General features: G+C 43.3%; 1 non-coding gene across 1 annotated transcript; it reads right to left on the bottom strand.

Moving 5' to 3' along the window:
* Window positions 1–3,032: 3,032 nt before the first annotated feature.
* LOC119290258 lies at window positions 3,033–3,139 on the bottom strand. The gene has a single exon (XR_005141833.1). It is a non-coding gene; the product is annotated as a small nucleolar RNA R71 (small nucleolar RNA).
* Between the last annotated feature and the right edge of the window lie 15,179 nt (window positions 3,140–18,318).

The raw sequence follows: 18,318 nt of genomic DNA, 5'->3' as shown, positions 1-18,318 counted from the left end.
ACACTCCTCCCACTCCTTGATGTTCTTCTTGATGAGCACGTGAAGTAGGGCGGAGAGTGTGCGGTTTGTGACCTTCGTTTGGCCGTCGGTTTGAGGATGGTAATCCGTGGAGAAAAGTAGCTTGATTCCGAGCTTGGCGCATTGGGTCTTCCAAAAGTAACTGAAGAACCTGACGTCGCGGTCCAAGACAATCGTCTCTGGCACTCCATGTAGTCGTAATATTTCCCTACAAAAGAGATTGGCAACATGTGAAGCACCATCTATCTTGTTGCAAGGAATGAAATGAGCCATTTTGGAGAATTGATCCACAACAACAAACACAAAATCCATGCTAATATCTTCCCATGGTTGATATGGAATTGGGAGAGGCATGTAAAGTCCATGATATTAAGCTTTAGATTTAGCTTTGCGACATGTTGAGCATCGGTTGGTGAAGCGGTTGACGTTGCGGTACATCTTAGGCCAAAATTAGTTCTTGGAAAGCGTAGCAAATGTCTTGTCGCGTCCAAAATGCCCCATTAGTCCTCCTCCATGAGATTCTTGCAAAAGCAACAGACGAAGAGAAGACTCGGAGATGCATAGTTTGTTATCTCTCATAAGATAACCATCTTTGATGTAATATCGTTCCCAAGATGTATGCGTCAAACATTTAGCATAAGGAATTGCAAAAGTAGGATCATGCGCATACAAGTCTTTTATGTGCTCAAAGCCAATGACATTCAATTCAAGTTGAGTAACAAGCATGCATATACGGGAAAGCGCATCAGCCACAACATTGTCTTTTCCTTTGATATACTTGATGATATAAGGAAAAGACTCAATAAACTCACTCCACTTAGCATGACGCTTGTTCAACTTGGTTTGACACTTAAGGTACTTGAGCGTTTCATGGTCGGTATGGATAACAAATTCATGGGGTCAAAGGTAATTGATAGCACATTTATGCATATAGTATTTTAAGCCTTTTTGCATCTCAAGTTAAACATTTGACCACAATAATCACTTATAAAATATTCATTCCTACAGAAATGTTCCTATTATGATATTTCTTACAACACTTCTTCATATTATGCAGAATTGGTGCGTTTAGGCACCCAATCTTCATCAAAAGTGCTTCCAACACTAAAGTAGGGATCAACTTGGAGAAGAGTTCGGTTCTAAAGGGGGTCAAACCGAAAAGAACCATAGGAAGCATCCGGTGGCACACGTGAGAGAATCCAGGGGCTGGCGCGACCGGCCAGACGACTGTCTATTGCCACGCGTGGCTGGTTCTTCTTGCTACTGACGCACCACACCAGATAGAGGCCAGAGAGAGAGAGGGTATCGACGAGATCCACCGTAACAAAGAAAACCAGGGGAGGAGGACTTTCTATCGCTGCTCACCACCATGGTGCTCACCTACCACCAGATCGAAGGAGGAAGAAAGGGGATCGAGGAGAAGAACTTGATCGAGGGAAGGGTGTCGGTAGGCTGGCAGCGCCGCTCGATCCACCATTGTGCCTCCATCAACGCCGCCACCAGCGCCGCCCGATTCACCACCGAGCTTCCATCATCTCCATCACGTGCCTGCACCATAACCAGTGCCATCATCCAGTCATCATCGTCACCACCAGCGCCTCATCTCCTACGCCTTGCCGTTGCCACTCCTTCTCCCCTCCTCCTCGCTGCTGAGAGGGAGAGGATCGACTAAAGGCCAGGGCGTCGGGCCTTCTGGTGCTTCACATCAGACTCCTGGTGGTGCTCTGCTCCGGTTCTTCCCAAGGAATCTTTTCTGCTACTCTTCCTCAATGACGACGCGGAAGCCTCTCCTGCTATAGATCGTCTCCAATGTGGTCATGCTTTTATTCTTCTTCACCTGCAACACCTTCAGCTTCGAATTGAAGATCATCAAGACTCATAGGCTCTGAATCTCTATCTTCTCTTGTTCCTGTTCTCTAAATATATGCACTGTTGATTCTGAAATTTACCTTGTTACTTGTGTACCTTTGCTAAATCCTCATGTATCCTTGCTGAATTGTTGTGACCCTTTGCTGGATATTGAGTTAGTAGTTATTTTCCTGCGAGTTGTTGTCAATTGGTTGCTTGAGTTGTATGTGATGTCTGAACCATCTTCCATCTGCTAGTGTTACTTGTCCGTTTGATTACAAGAAAACCACTAAAAAGAGACAATCCTATTTCTGAATCCTTTACCTTTGCTGCTTATTATTTGGTTTTACCTTGTGCCAGTGGTTGCTTGTTATCACTACGGTTTGATCCGTTTGCTCCATTATTCTAAATGTTTCGAATGTGTGCTTCGAAGTTCTAGATCCCTGTGGAGAACACGACATCCGTAGTTTGGGCGCAAAAAACGTGCTATATTACACTTGATCACTTTGGCGCCGTTGCCGGGGACCTAAATTTCATTAGCACATTAGTAGAAGTAGATCAGGATTTATAATAGGCAACTAACCATTTCCTAACATTGGCTGTAGTTTTGAGAGAAACTAGCATGTGTCAATTTCAGGAACTTCACAGGAAATTGTCTTATGCTTCAACCTAAATATTCACTAGAGCCATTTGATCCAGAAATTGAAAGGACTTTATTGAGGAGAAGAAGAGAGAATCAAATGCGGTTTCAAGTTGCCGAAACTTTGCAAGATCAAGAAGAAGAAAAGATGACTGATCAAGTACCTTTGCTCAGGGACTTGTGGATCCCAAGGGATCATGGGATACCAGGAGAAATGGTTCAACCAATTATTCAGGCGAACAATTTTGAATTGAAGCCTGCTCTGATTAACATGGTACAATAGTCCAGATTTGGTGGAACAGCTTTAGAAGACCCACATGAGCATATAAGGACTTTCTTGGAGTATTGTAACACCCTCAAGCAAAATGGAGTTTCACCGAGTGCTATCAGATTATCACTATTCCCATTTTCCTTGAGAGATGGAGCAAGAGTATGGCTTCACTCATTGCCTGAACATCTGAAAGATACTTGGGAGACCTTATTGTAGACATTTCTTGACAGATACTTTCCACCCACAAAAGCTGCCGAATACGGGGACAAGTTAACAAGGTTTACTCAATATGATGGAGAAAGTTTGTATGACGCATGGCAAAGATTTAACTCTTTAATCAGAATGTGTCCTCATCATGGTTTAGAAAGATGGCTGGTGTTACAAACCTTTTACAAAGGACTGTCTACTCAGACCAGAGCTTTTGTCGATTCTACTGCTGGAGGAGGAATCATGAATAAAACCCTTGATGAAGCATTTGCATTGATTGAAAGTATGGTGTCTCATCATTTCCAATGGTCAAGTGAAAGAGCAATAGCACTACCACATCCTGGTGTGTATAATGTGTCTGCAAATGATAGCGTGGCGGCTCAGATTGACATTTTGAACAAGAAGATGGACAGTATCACGTCAAATTGCATCGGTACATCTATAGCTTCAGTAAGTGTGCCTCAAATGTGTGATGTATGTGGCCAAGCAGGTCATCCTTCAACAGAATGTACCTTCTATTCAGCAATTGGATCATCGATTTCAGAAGTAAGTTATGCCCAAGGTCAAGGTCCATTCGCAAACAGCTACAATCCTTCTTGGAGGAACCATCCAAACTTGTCATACAAGAACAATCAATCATATGCAAGTGGATCGACAGTACAAGGAAATCGACCACCAAATCATCCAAGTCAATTTCAAGTGCCGAGGCAGAATGAACAACAAAATGTTCAGCCAAATGGAATGGAGGAATTCATGAAGATGCAGTTGGAATTAATGAACAAGATGACAAATGAAGTTAATGGCTTAAAGGATTCTGTTAAGATGCTTGTGAGCAAAATGGATAGTATAGTGGGAGAAAATGAAGCAAGGCTGCCTGCTCAACCAATTCCGAACCCGAAAGCTCACTATGGGGCAATATCTTCAGTTGATGCAGTGACTACAAGGAGTGGAGCTATGACAAGACTATTACTTCCTATTCCGAAGACATATGTGCCTCCTGCTATGAGGCCAAGATCATCGGGAACTCCACCTTCAACATCATCAGAGAAAATAAAGGAGAAAGAAGTTGATAATCGAATTGAAATTGAAGTGGAATTTCCTGGTTTTCAAACAAGAGCTGAGACTTTGCCATAGGAAGCAATAACAACCAACAACATTCCCTTTCCTGAGAGGTTCAACAAATCCAAAGATGACAAGAAATTTGCCAAATTTTTGGAAACTAAGAAAGGAGTTCAGATTACTATTCCTATTCTTGAAGCTGTTTGCATGTTCCGATGTATGCCAAATATTTCAAGGAATTATTAACAAAGAAAAGAAGCATGTCTGAGCTAGAAGTTGTAACTCTATCAAAGGAATGCAGTGCAATAATTCAGAACTCCATGCCTGAAAAATTGGATGATCCAGGAAGTTTTTGTGTGCCATGTGTGATTGGAAACAAAACTTACAGTGCTCTATGTGACTTGGGTTCAAGTGTTAGTGTGTTATGACATTCAGTTAGCAAAAGGATGTTCTTGGGAGAATTAAATCCAACATCCATAACTCTTCAGTTGGCCGACAGAACATATAGGAGACCCGTTGGAATTCTTGAGGATGTTCCAATCAAAGTTGGGAAGTTTGTTTATCCAATAGACTTTGTAGTGCTAGATATGGAGGACAAGAGTGAGGATGTGATTCTTGGAAGACCATTTTTGGCCACAGCTGGTGCACTTATTGATGTCCAAGAAGCTAAATTGAGCTTGAGGTTCGGAAATGAAAAGGTGGAGTTTGACATGAAGCATGCAACACATGTTCCACAAAGTGAAGAACACTGCTACAGAATTGATACATTACAGAAATGTGTGGAAGAAGGTTATGAAGAGAGGTATGGAAGTAATTGTTGTGAAGTAGTTGAGGAGGATAATAGTGAAATTAGATACGAGGAAATCAGACCTGTGAGCATGTTGGAAAGTTGTGCAAGGTCATTAGAGAAGATGCAACCAAGGCAAATAGAAATGAAACAACTTCCAGAAGGTTTGAAGTATGCATTCTTAGATAATGAAAACCAGTGGCCAATTATCGTAAACAGTGAGTTGACGGAAACACAAATAAAAGGGCTTCAAGCAGTTTTGCAAAAGTACAAGGATGTTATCGGATATTCGATTGATGATATGAAAGGGATAAACCCTGTTGTCTGCTCTCATAGCATTTACTTGAAAGAAAGAAGTGTGCCAATTAGAGAAAATCAAAGAAGGTTAAATCCCCATTTGCAAGAGGTGGTCAACAAGGAGATTCTTAAATTGCTCTCTGCTGATATCATATACCCAATTTCGGACAGCGAGTGGGTGAGTCCCATTCACATGGTGCCCAAAAAAGGAGGAATAACTGTCATTGAAAACGAAGAAGGGCAAACTATTCCTATTAGGACTGTCACAGGGTGGAGAATGGTCAATGATTTCAGAAAGTTAAATGCAGTAACAAGGAAGGACCATTTTCCTTTACCATTTATTGACTAAATGCTAGAAAGGCTTGCTGGGCATGAATATTTCTGCTGCTTAGATGGGTATTCAGGATTCTTGCAAATCCCAATTCACCCGGATGATCAAGAGAAAACAACTTTCACTTGCCCATACGGAACATTTGCTTACAAAATACTAGCTTATGGACTTTGTAATTCACCCCCAGCATTTCAAAGGTTTATACTCTCTATATTCTCAGATATGATAGGAATCAAAGTGGTGGTGTTCATAGATGATATTACAGTCGTTGGAAAAAGTTATGAAGATTGCTTGAATAATCTGGCAGCAGTTCTTCAGAGGTGTTCAGAACACAATGTAGTCCTAAACTGGGAGAAGTGTCAGTTTCTTGTAAGGGAAGGAATTATTTTGGGGCATTTGGTATCTAAAAGAGGAATTGAGGTTGATCAAGCAAAAGTCGAAGTAATATCAAAACTTCCACCACCTGTAAATGAGAAGGGAGTGAGGAGTTTTTGGGGACATGTTGGGTTCTACAGAAGATTCATAAAGGATTTATCCAAGATAGCCAAACCCCTCATTAATCTCCTAAAAAATGATGTTAAGTTCAACTTTGATGCAGAATGTGAAAAATCCTTCAACCTGCTCAAGGAAGCATTGGTCACTGCTCCAGTTGTGCAACCTCCTGACTGGGAATTACCATTTGAGATAATGTGCGATGCAAGCGACTTTGCTGTAGGTGCAGTACTTGGACAAAGAAAAGGAAAAGATTTGCATGTAATATACTATGCTAGCAAAACACTTGATGATGCTCAAGCTAATTATACAACCACCGAAAAGGAGTTGTTGGCAGTAGTGTACGCCTTTGACAAATTCAGGCAATATCTTGTGGGATCTCATTGTGTAGTTTACACAGACCATGCTGCAATCAGATATTTACTCAACAAGAAAGAAGCTAAGCCAAGGTTAATTAGATGGATACTCCTGCTTCAAGAATTTGATGTGGAAATCAAGGACAAGAAAGGAGCTCAAAATGTTGTGGCAGATCACTTGTCGAGATTGCAAAACAATGTAGTAGACTCCTTACCCATCAATGATGTTTCACCAGGGAGCAATCTTGTGCAAGTGACTAGTATACAAAACTATACACCATGGTATGCAGATATAGTTAATTATCTGGTCTATAACAAAGTTCCTATAGATTTTTGGTATCAGAAGAAGAAGAAATTCCTATCAGATATGAAGCATTTCTTTTGGGATGAACCTTACTTATTCAAGCATTGTGCTGATGGTATTGTTCGAAGATGCTTGCCGGAAAGTGAAACTAAAAGTGTGATTTATCATTGCCATTCATCCCCTTATGGGGGTCATGCAAGTACTCGAAAGACTCAAGCAAAAAATTTGCAAGCATGATTTTATTGGCCAACTTTATTCAAGGATGTACATTCCTTTATTGAAGCTTGTGATCCTTGTCAGAGGATTGGAAAGATTTCAAAAAGGTAAGAGATGCCTCAAAAAGGAATTCTTGAAGTAGAGCTCTTTGATGTATGGGGAATTGATTATGTTGGACCCTTGCCATCATCAAAAGGGTACAAATACATATTGGTGGCAGTGGACTATGTGTCAAAATGGGTTGAGGTTGTGCCAACCGTCAATGTTGATTCCAAGTCAGTTTGCAATTTATTCAAGCAAGTGATTTTTCCAAGATTTGGTGTGCCACGGATTGTTATCAGTGATGGACGAACGCATTTCAACAACTCCCAACTAGAATCTCTCTTAGCAAAATATGGAGTTCACAATCACAGAATTACAACTCCATATCACCCACAAGCAAATGGACAAGTGGAGTTGTCTAATAGAGAAATAAAGGCTATCCTTGAGAAGGTAGTATCAAAGTCAAGGTCTGACTGGGTACTGAAATTACCAGACACACTATGGGCATATAGGACAGCTTATAAAACATCAATTGGAATGTTGCCATTCAGGTTAATGTATGGAAAATCATGCCATCTACTCGTTGAACTTGAACACAAAGCTCAATGGGCACTAAGGAAACTCAACATGGACCTTGATACAGCAGGAAAACATAGAAAACTTCAACTCTATGAAATGGAAGAACTGAGAGCTGATTCTTACGGGAGTGCAAGAATCGACAAAGAAAAGACCAAGATCTGGCATGATAAGCATATATTGAGGAAATAATTTCATCTTGGACAGTTGGTATTTGTCTACGATACTAGGTTTCATTTATTTCCTGGTAAATTCAAGTCAAGATGGTATGGCCCTTGCAAGGTGAAGAAGATTCTGAAAAGTGGTGCTATCCAAGTGCAAAGTACTTCTGGAGGTATCTTCTTTGTAAACGGTCAAAGACTGAAGCCCTATATCTCTGGAGACACACCTCTGATTTCTGAAGATGAGAATGCAAGCAAAGATCAATACCTGGAGAAGGAAATTCAAGAAGGCGAGGGGAGCCAAGAGGTGGTGTCAATCCCTGCGGGACCCTGACCTCACTGAAGAGACATGGTCGAGCTAAAGACCTAAAACAAGTGCTTTTTCAGGAGGCAACGTGAATCTTTAATAAGTTCTTTTCCTTATTTAGTTTTCATAGAAAATGTTTTATGTGTTTATGTCTTTCTTTTTTAGCGAATAAAGGCAAGGGGAGCACAAACAGGGAACACAAAACAAGAAGAGTGGAGAAAAGAAACTAGGGGAGAAGATTATACAAATACCTGGTGATTCTATTCCACTTGAAGCAACCTTTAGAAATATTAGTATGAGGACTGGCATTTAATTGCATTAAAAAAAATTCTTTTTCCACATTGTGACACGTTACTCATCACTGCAAAGTAGGATTCACCTCAAGAAGATTGTTGATTCTCTTAATACTAAAACTATGCAGATGTATTCTTCTTATGGTAAATTGTGATAATTAATACCTTATACCTCCGTGTAAATGTTCAATGGGAATGCCTTGAGTCTAAGTGAAACCTACTAATGAATTGATGTGTTGTGTCTAACTGTCCCAAGTTAAGCTAAGTAGCTGGTGGCACTTAAGTAGTAACTATGATCTCCGGATCTATAGTCTGTGAAAAACAGTGCCATTAGCTATGGATTTCTCTTTCAATTACTCCTATTTTACTTAAGCTAAGTAATCTTCGTATAAATAAATAAAATATTTATAATAACTAAAGTCCGATCGACCTACAGTAGCATGTCATGTTCCCTGGATCAGTGGCTTGTGAAATCTGGTAGATTGGACTGTAAAATTTTATATAAAAATGCTATAATTGTCAAACCAGGTGTATACCATGTTCTCTGGATCGGTGGTATGTTCCTTTGGGGAGACAATAACTAAAATTTGATATAATTATCGAACCAGGTGTATACCATGTTCTCTGGATCGGTGGTATGTTCCTTTGGGGAGATAACAACAACAACAACAACAACAACAATAATAATAATAATAATAATAATAATAATAATAATAACTGGTCGAGCTAGGTGTATACTATGTTCTCGGGATCGGTGGTATGCTCCTTCGGTGAGACTGATATAATATCATCACTTGTGCTTTAAATTCAATAAGTAACTTGTTTTTTTAATTGATTTTGGGGTCCCAGCTTATCTTAGGGCTGAAGACACAGTCAGCTCTTGATTAATAGGATTCAGTTTCACTCAAGGCCATTGACTTGGAACATTTATAGTGTGTTATAAATTATTGCTTATCACAATCTAGCTTCAGTAGGGTACAGTTGCCTAGTTCCAGTATTGTCGGAATTACTATCTTTCCAAAAATGCATCTTTACTAGGCAGTGTGGGTAGTGTCACCATCATTTTCCTTTACTTGAGGACAAGCAAAGATCTGGCTGTGGGGGAAATTGATAGCACATTTATGCATATAGTATTTTAAGCCTTCTGGCATCTCAAGTTAAACATTTAACCACAATAATCACTTATAAAATATTCATTCCTACAGAAATGTTCCTATTATAATATTTCTTACAACACTTCTTCATATTATGCAGAATTGGTGCGTTTAGGCACCCAATCTTCATCGAAAGTGCTTCCAACACTAAAGCAGGGATCAACTTGGAGAAGAGTTCAGTTCTAAAGGGGGCCAAACCGAAAAGAACCATAGGAAGCATCCGGTGGCACGCGTGAGAGGAGCTGGGGGCTGGCGCGACCGGCCAGACGGCTGTCTGTTGCCACGCGCGGCTGGTTCTTCTCGCTACTGACCCACCACACCAGATAGAGGCCAAAGAGAGAGGGCATCGACGAGATCCACTGTAACAAAGAAAACCAGGGGAGGAGGACTCTTTTCTCTCGCTGCTCACCACCACGGTGCTCACCTACCACCAGATCGAAGGAGGAAGAAAGGGGATCGAGGAGAAGAACTTGATCGAGGGAAGAGTGTCGGTAGGCTGGCAGTGCCGCTCGATCCACCACTGCGCCTCCATCAACGCCGCCACCAGCGCCGCCCGATTCACCACCGTGCTTCCATCATCTCCATCACCCACCTCCACCATAACCAGCGCCATTATCCAGTCATCATCGTCACCACCAGCGCCGAATCTCCTACGCCTTGCCGCTGCCACTCCTTCTCCCCTCCTCCTCGCTGCTGAGAGGGAGAGAATCGACTAAAGGCCAGGGGCATCGGGCCTTCTCGTGCTTCACATCGGACTCCTACTGGTGCTCTGCTCTGGTTCTTCCCAAGGAATCTTTTCTGCTACTCTTCCTCAATGACCAAGCGAAAGCCTCTCCTGCTACAGATCGTCTCCAATGTGGTCCTGCTTTTTTTCTTCTTCGCTTGCAACACCTTCAGCTTCGAATTGAAGATCATCAAGACTCATAGGCTCTGAATCTCTATCTTCTCTTGTTCCTGTTCTCTAAATATATGCACTGTTGAGTCTGAAATTTACGTTGTTACTTGTGTACCTTTGCTGAATCCTCATGTATCCTTGCTGAATTGTTGTGACCCACTGCTGAATCCTCATGTATCCTTGCTGCATTGTTGTGACTCTTTGCTGGACATTGAGTTAGTAGTTATTTTCCTGTGAGCTATTGTCACTTTAATTGGTTGCTTGAGTTCTGTGTGATGTCTGAACCATCTTCCATCTGCTAGTGTTACTTGTCCGTTTGATTACAAGAAAACCACTAAAGAGAGACAATCCTATTTCTGAATCCTTTACCTTTGCTGCTTATTATTTTGTTTTACCTTGTGCCAGTGGCTGCTTTATATCACTACGGTTTGATCCATTTGCTCCGTTGTTCTGAAAGTTTCGAATGTGTGCTTCGAAGTTCTAGATCCCTGTGGAGAACATGACATCCGTAGTTTGGGCGCAAAAACCCTGCTATATTACACTTGATCAGTAATGTGTTCCCATTCATGCAAAACACAGACTAAAGCATATAGCTCTTTGTCATAGATGGGGTAATTGACTTGCGCTCCGGACATTTTCTCACTAAAGGAAGCTATGGGGCGCTTCTCTTGCGTTAACACACCTCCTATGCCATTACCACTAGCATCGCAATGAATTTCAAAAGGTTGGACAAAGTTTGGTAATGCAAGCATGGGAGCATGAGTAAGCAAATTCTTAAGCTCATTGAAAGCATTATCTTGGGATGGTCCCCAAACAAAAGGCGCATTTTTCTTACTCAAAGCTTGTAAAGGTGAAGCAATAGTGCTAAAGTCCTTTACGAAACGACGGTAGAAACCGGCTAGACCAAGGAAGCTACGCACTTGTTGCAAGTTGGTTGGTTGGGGCCAAGTTTTAATAGCATTGATCTTAGAGTCATCAACAAGAACACCCTTAGAGGACACAACAAAACCCAAGAAAATGAGCTTATCAACGCCAAAAAGGCATTTTTCCATGTTAGCATAGAGACGCTCTTTTCGAAGAGTTTGCAAAATAGTTCGAACATGGGTGGCATGATCTTTGAAAGATTTGCAATAAACAAGGATATCGTCGAAGTAGACCACAACAAACTCACCCATGTAAGGGCGAAACACATAATTCATAAGATGCATGAAAGTACCTGGTGCTTTCGGCAAACCCATAGGCATGACTAACCACTCATACAAACCAAACTTTGTTTTGAAAGCGGTCTTCCATTCACCACCCTCTTGTATGCGGATTTGATAGTACCCACTTTGAAGATCAATTTTGGAAAAAAATAGTGGCACCGTTAAGTTCATCTAGCATATCATCAAGGCGTGGAATGGGATACCTATAGCAAACAGTGATAGCATTGATAGATCTACAATCGGAACACATGTGAAAGCTACCGTCTCTTTTTGGCACAAGAATGACCGGAACGGCACAGGGACTCAAACTTTCACGCACATGTCCATGGTCTATGAGATGGTTTACTTGCCTTTGTATTTCTTTGGTTTCTTCGGGGTTGACGCGGTAAGGAGCTTTGTTTGGCAGTGGTGCTCCGAGGATGAGGTCGATGTGGTGCTCGATGCCTCGTAGTGGAGGTAGTCCCGAAGGTAGCTCGTCGGGGAAACATCTTGGAATTCCTGCAATATAGAAGATAACACCAAAGTTAGATCGTGAGAGGTGTTAGCTGCTGGTGCCTCCTCCTTGCACAAAATGACATAGTGCATGACACTTGATGGGTTCTCATACACTTCTCTCATCTCGCATTTGGTGGCAAAGAGGACTAAGTTCTTATCATTCATCATGGAGACACTTAATTTGGGCTTGTGGCACTCACTCTCTTTTTGGTGGTTTGCTCTTTCACTATTTTCTCCACGATGGGTGGCTTTCTTGTCGGCGATCACTTGGCTTGCAAACGTAGGACGTAGCACATACTCCTTCCCTTTAATTTTGAAGCTATAGTGGTTTGTACACCCGTTGTGGATGACCCCTCGATCATATTGCCATGGTCGTCCAAGTAGGAGGTGGCAAACGGTCATCGGAAGGACATCACACTCCAAAGTGTCTCCGTAAGCTCCGATTTTGAAGGAGACTTGTACTCTATGCTTGACTTGGATAGTGCCGGAGTCGCTTAGCCATTGAACCTTATAGAGGTGTGGGTGCTTCGTCTTGGGCAATTGGAGCTTGGAGCAAAGTTCTTCACTTGCTAAGTTATGGCAACTCCCTCCATCGATGATGACCTTGATGGAACTTCCATTTATGCCGTCCTTGGTATGAAATATATGGCATCTTTGTTCTTCTTCTTGTTGATGATGAAGAGTCAAGACCTTGGAGACAACGAGAGCGGGACTTGAATCTTTGTCACAAAAGACTTGATCCTCTTGATCTTCATGCACTTGCCGGTGCATGGCCACTTGCTCAAGTGCTTCCATTTCACCTTGACTCATGGAGTCGTATGCACCATCGTCGTTGAGGATCATGGTGCGCTTGTTGGTACACTCAAAGGACTTGTGGCCACTGCCACCGCATGTGAAGCATTTGAAGGAACTTGTCTTGACGGTCTCATCGGTTGGGGTAGAGGATGATGAAGCTCTCGGCTTGAAGTTGCTTGTAGTAGGAGGATGACTTGAGCTTGTCGAAGCTTTCTTGTAACTCGACTTGTCGGTGTTGCTTGTTGAAGTCTTGGTTGATGTAGAAGGTGTTGTAGCATTGAAGCTTGGGTGTTGGGGAAGCCATAGGACTTGGATGAGAACTTGGCATACTTGAAGTCATCTTGCACTTGGCGTTCCGCTTTGGTAGCTTGATGCACTAGCTCGACGAGGTTTGAGTGTGGTTGGAAGTCGGCGATCTTCTTTATAGGATGATTTAGTCCATTCAAGAAACGTTCCATAGTTTGCTCATCATCTTCTGTGACATTGGCTCGTATCATGGCAATCTCCATTTCCTTGTAGTACTCTTCACTGCTCTTGGTTCCTTGCTTGAGTAGTTGGAGTTTCTTGAAGAGGTCGCGGTTGTAGTAGGTTGGCACGAAGTGTGTTCTCATGACATCCTTCATTTGCGCCCAAGTAGTGATGGGTGGTTCACCTCTTGCCTCACGGCGCTCAGTGACTTGTTCCCACCAAATGAGGACATAGTCTTGGAACTCAAGGGATGCCATCGCGATCTTCTTCTCTTCTTCATAGTTGTGCAAACGGAAGATTTTGTCAACTTTAAATGCCCATGATAGGTACTCTTCAGGATCATTGCTTCCGGAAAACTTGGGCATGGTGAACTTTAGCTTATTGTAGCGTTTCTCTTCATTGTGTTGGGGTCGGGGATGATGACGCCCATGTTGTTGTGGATTGGCAAACTCATGTTGCTCTTAGCGAAGAGGGTTGTCGACCTCATGTTGCTCTTGTCGTGGAGGATTTCCGTTGTCTTCATGCTCTTGGTGAACTTGGGGTTCTTGTGGAGCTTGTGGAGAGGCTTGTCGTGCTCGAGGATGAACTTGAGGAACTTGACGATGCGCACGTGATTGGTAAGCCCTCTCTTGAACTTCATCGTGAAGCGCTTCTTCTTGTTCACCCCGTTGGCGGTTACGTATGGAGACGGCGCGACTTGAATCTCGAAGGGCACATTGCGCCTCAATTGCTTGAGCTTCACGTGGTTGTTGTTCTTTGCATTATGCCTCGGCTTCTTGTGCATCTTGGTGTAGGCGTGCTCGCTCTTCCTCTTCTCATTGGCGTTGTCATTGCCGTTCTTGTGCTTGCTCGAGAGTAGCTTGGTTTTGACGATGTCAATGTTCTTGCGCACGAGCTTGCTCTTGAGAGTCGATGCCGTGTAGAGGGTTGCAGTTTGTGTGACGATCTTGACGCGTGGCATGACAAAGAGTGTTCGATGTCGGTGTACTCAAGCCGGAGATGGTGTAGTCGGAGTGTCGACTTGAGCGGCTCCGTCTTGATTAGGACGAAGCGGAAGAAGAGCGGTTGAGCAACAAAGCATGAATCTCGTCCATTCTTGCGTCATTCTCTTGCTTGTGGTCGTCGAGCTTGTGGTCGAAGTAGTCTCTTATACGTTGCTCGGATAGTCGCAAGTCGGTGGCGAGATGGTCGATGTGGTCACTCATTGCTTGTTGCTCTAGATGCAAAGCACGTTGTGCACCAAAGAGGTGGCTCTTTATGACGAAGGAAGTTATGTCATCGTCTTGCTCGAGGAATAGTGGGTTGGTAGAAGTACTTGGCTTATCCATCATTCCAAGGAAAATATGTGAGTGGGAGAAAGAGAAAAACATATCCCAAATGTACCTTGACCGAAGTTGAAGGTGGATCAATGATCACACAATAGTGTCACAAGGAAATAGGACAATTGGTACCAATTCTTGTCGGTTCTCACACCTACACAAATAAGAGCTTATGGTGGACCTTGGTTAGGATGGTGGCACAAAATTGGATGTGGAAGTAAGAAAGACTCAATAATGTTGGAAATGATTTGCACATTCGCAAATGCAACATGTAGACCAATAGCAATATTGGCACACGAGAACACAACACACGGAAAGATAAATGGGTTCGTGCAACCAAGGAATGAGCCAAAATGTGGAATCCACGAAAATGCTCTTGTTGCATAACACTAGAGAGACGCTAGCACAATTACACAATAGGCGGATGCGAAGACTTGTGCACAACCAAATAAGCAAAAATGCAACGACTTCTATCCCAAGTATGCTCTATGTATGGTATTCCGATGATATGATCCTAGATGATCTAGTATGACAATCTTAATGTTGTATGATGCTATGGTTCTTTCTTAAAAGGTCTTTGCTTATCTTTTCTTTTGAGCTCTTTTCTCATGCAATGCTTCACGAACCAAGATAGCAATTGTGTATGCGATGACAACTTTGTGACACAAGAGATGATACCAAGAGATGCACCAAAGAGATGGTATGTATGCTATGGGAAGTATGATCACTAATGTGCACAAGTCACGTTACCAACCATACTCAAAGGCTAGTCTCGATGGGTAAGCGACGGAAAAAGGTAAGGCTATGATGATTATCAATGTAATGGCAAGTAGTGGACAAAGATGTCGTCGAAGTTACCGTCCTTGCTTACGGTTGAGGGTGTCACGAAACCAAGATGAGGTTACCGAGAAGGTCGTTGTTGATGACGCGTCTGTGGCGAAGATGAGCGGCGGAGATGTTGATGTCGAACCGTTCCGAGTTAGCCTAAACACCCTAGGAAACGATGAGCCACAACTCAAATTCTCAAAACCAAATGCATCAAAATTTGTCAGGGTTTGTAGCGGTCAAGTGGTGGTATGGTCTGGTGTATAATATGGGTTTGCAGAATGTAGGTGGTGGAGGTGAAAATGTGTATGCGGAGGCGTAGGTGGTGGTGGTCAAAAACTGCAGAAAATGCAGTTTCGGCAGAGTTAGCCGGATGATCCGGGCCAGGAGCCGGATGATCCGGGCGGATCTGGATGATCCGGGAAAAGGGATGGATCACCCAGGCGGGTCAACTGCGCTCGGGGATGGCTCGGGATGAACTCTAAAACGGGAACAAATTCGAGGATTTCGTGGATTTTGGATGGATTTCGAGGTGGTGATGGTGGGGAAAGGTAAGATACACTTGCAACACAACAAATTCGTGGATCAAAACCAACAAAACTTCATCAAAACTCACAAATCACAAAAAAAATTGGGGATATTTTTGTGGGGATTTTTGAATTAGGACAAAAAACAACAAAATCAAGCTAGAAAACACAACGGGGAGGCTCCGAAATCGTGATCAACGTGGCTCTAGATACCAAGATGATGTAGGGTGGAACCCTAGATGGCCGATCTTTCACGAAAGGAGTGGATCCCGCGATGAACACGAAGAACAAGAGGAGAAAACATGAGGGGAAATGCGAGGGGAAATACGAGAGAATCACTCCGACCAACAAGATCGATCACACATATGCTAGGTCCTCAAACACATAAGAGATACATGATCCATGGTAAACTAAGGACGATACAAGTAGAAAGATCTTCTCCATGAGGAGGTCTTTAGGTTCTTCCCGTGATGGGGTCTTGAATCCGCTTGGGGGATCTTCTCCGAGGAGGCGCAATCTCCGAGGAGAAGGTAACCAAGTGGATGAGCAAAGCTCTCGCACAAATATGAGCTAATCCTTTTCTAACCCTAGAAAAGTGGTGGAGGAGTCATTTATATAGGCAAAGGCGGCGGAGGGGTACATGGGCTTCGGCCCAACACGCACACGCACGTGGTGGTCCGTATGATCCGGACGGGCAGCCGGATGATCCGGGCTTCAGGGACCCGGATGATTCGGGAGGGGGTCCAGACGAGGCGAGTAGGTGGGCGGCTTCGTTGGCGACCCGGGTATACGGTCCGGACATCCGGCTGTGGTCCGGATGATCCGGCTTTGGGGTGCTGAATTGGGCGCTCTCGGGTCTCCACTTATCCGGATTGTCCGGGCTGTGTCCAGATCATCCGGGTTGTGTCCGGATCGTCCCGGACCTCGTCCGGATCATCCGGCCAGCCTGGGACTTGGCTGATTTCTTCTCCGTCTTCATGCATGTATTCCGCTTCCGATCCTTCTTGCTCCTTAGCCTCTCCATGGCTAAGTCCTTGGTACCTGAGTATGCATAATGTGTCTGTTTGAGGTAGTAGCCATGTCTCATGTGCATCGAAGTGGAATTGTGAGAGGAGAGATGTCACCTCAGTTTTGAGAGCTCTTGTGCGTGCTCGTGTCATGGGTCTTCTAAGCACTTGGTGAGATGATGATAGGTCCATGGGGATGACCTTGGGATGCTCCACATCACGTTGGTTGGAGTTGATCTCATATTACGACTTAGGGGTTACTTACACTCCCGGTAAGTCCAATGTCATGGCTGATGCACTAAGCTGTATGTCCTATTCCAACAATCTCATGTTGCAACAGGGCCAACCATTTCTCCATGAGGAATTATGTAAGCTTAACCTTCACATTGCTCCTCATGGATTCCTTTCTACCTTGGTGGCGAAACCTACTCTTGTGGATCAGATCATCTCTGCTCAGAAGCAGGATACAGGAATTTCCCGGATCAAGAGAAACATTAATAAGGGGATTGTTGGTTGTTTCTATATGGATGATCGAGGTATTGTTTCCTTTGGGAACCGGTTGGTAGTTCCCAAGAATCAACATCTTCGCCAACTAATCCTTAAGGAGGCTCATGAATCTCCTCTCACGATTCATCCCAGTAGTACTAAGATGTATCGGGACCTACGCCAGAGGTTTTGGTGGACTAGGATGAAGAGAGAAATTGCTCAGTTCATTGCTAAATTCGATGTTTGTCGCCGCGTTAAGGAAGAGCATCAAAGGCCTGCAGGCACCCTTCATCCTTTGGCTATTCCTGAGTGGAAATGGGATAAAGTTGGTATGGACTTCATCACCGGCTTTCCGAGGACCAAGAGAGGAAATAATGCTATCTTCGTAGTCATTGATCGTCTTTCCAAAGTGGCTCACTTCCTACCTATTCGAGAGAGTATCACAGCTACTCAGCTCGCTGACTTATATATTTCATGAATAGTATCACTTCATGCTGTCCCACTAGAGATCAATTCAGACTGTGGCAGTCTTTTCACTTCTCATTTCTAGGAGAGTTTCTAGACTGCCATGGGCACCCATATTTCCTTCAGTACCGCTTTCCACCCTCAGTTGAGTGGTCAAGTGGAACGGGTCAACCAAATCCTCGAAGACATGCTTAGGCCAGTGTTATCTCATTCGATATGCATTGGGAGAAGTGTCTTCCTTTCGCCGAGTTTGCTTATAACAATAGCTACCAATCCAGTCTTAAGAAAGCTCCTTTCGAGATTCTTTATGGACAAAGATGTCGGACACCTTTGAACTGGTCAGAAACCGGGCAAAGACAATTCTTTGGACCGGATATGATCCAGGAAGCAGAAGAGCAAGTACATGTCATTCGTGAGAATTTGAAAACAGCCCAGTCTCGTCAACAGAGCCAGTATGACCGTCATCATAAGG

The sequence above is a fragment of the Triticum dicoccoides genome, chromosome 4A (genome assembly GCF_002162155.2).
Source record: "Triticum dicoccoides isolate Atlit2015 ecotype Zavitan chromosome 4A, WEW_v2.0, whole genome shotgun sequence".
NCBI lineage: Eukaryota > Viridiplantae > Streptophyta > Magnoliopsida > Poales > Poaceae > Triticum > Triticum dicoccoides.
The sequence above is the reverse complement of the archived record's forward strand: the minus strand, read 5'-3'. Positions and strand labels throughout refer to the sequence as shown.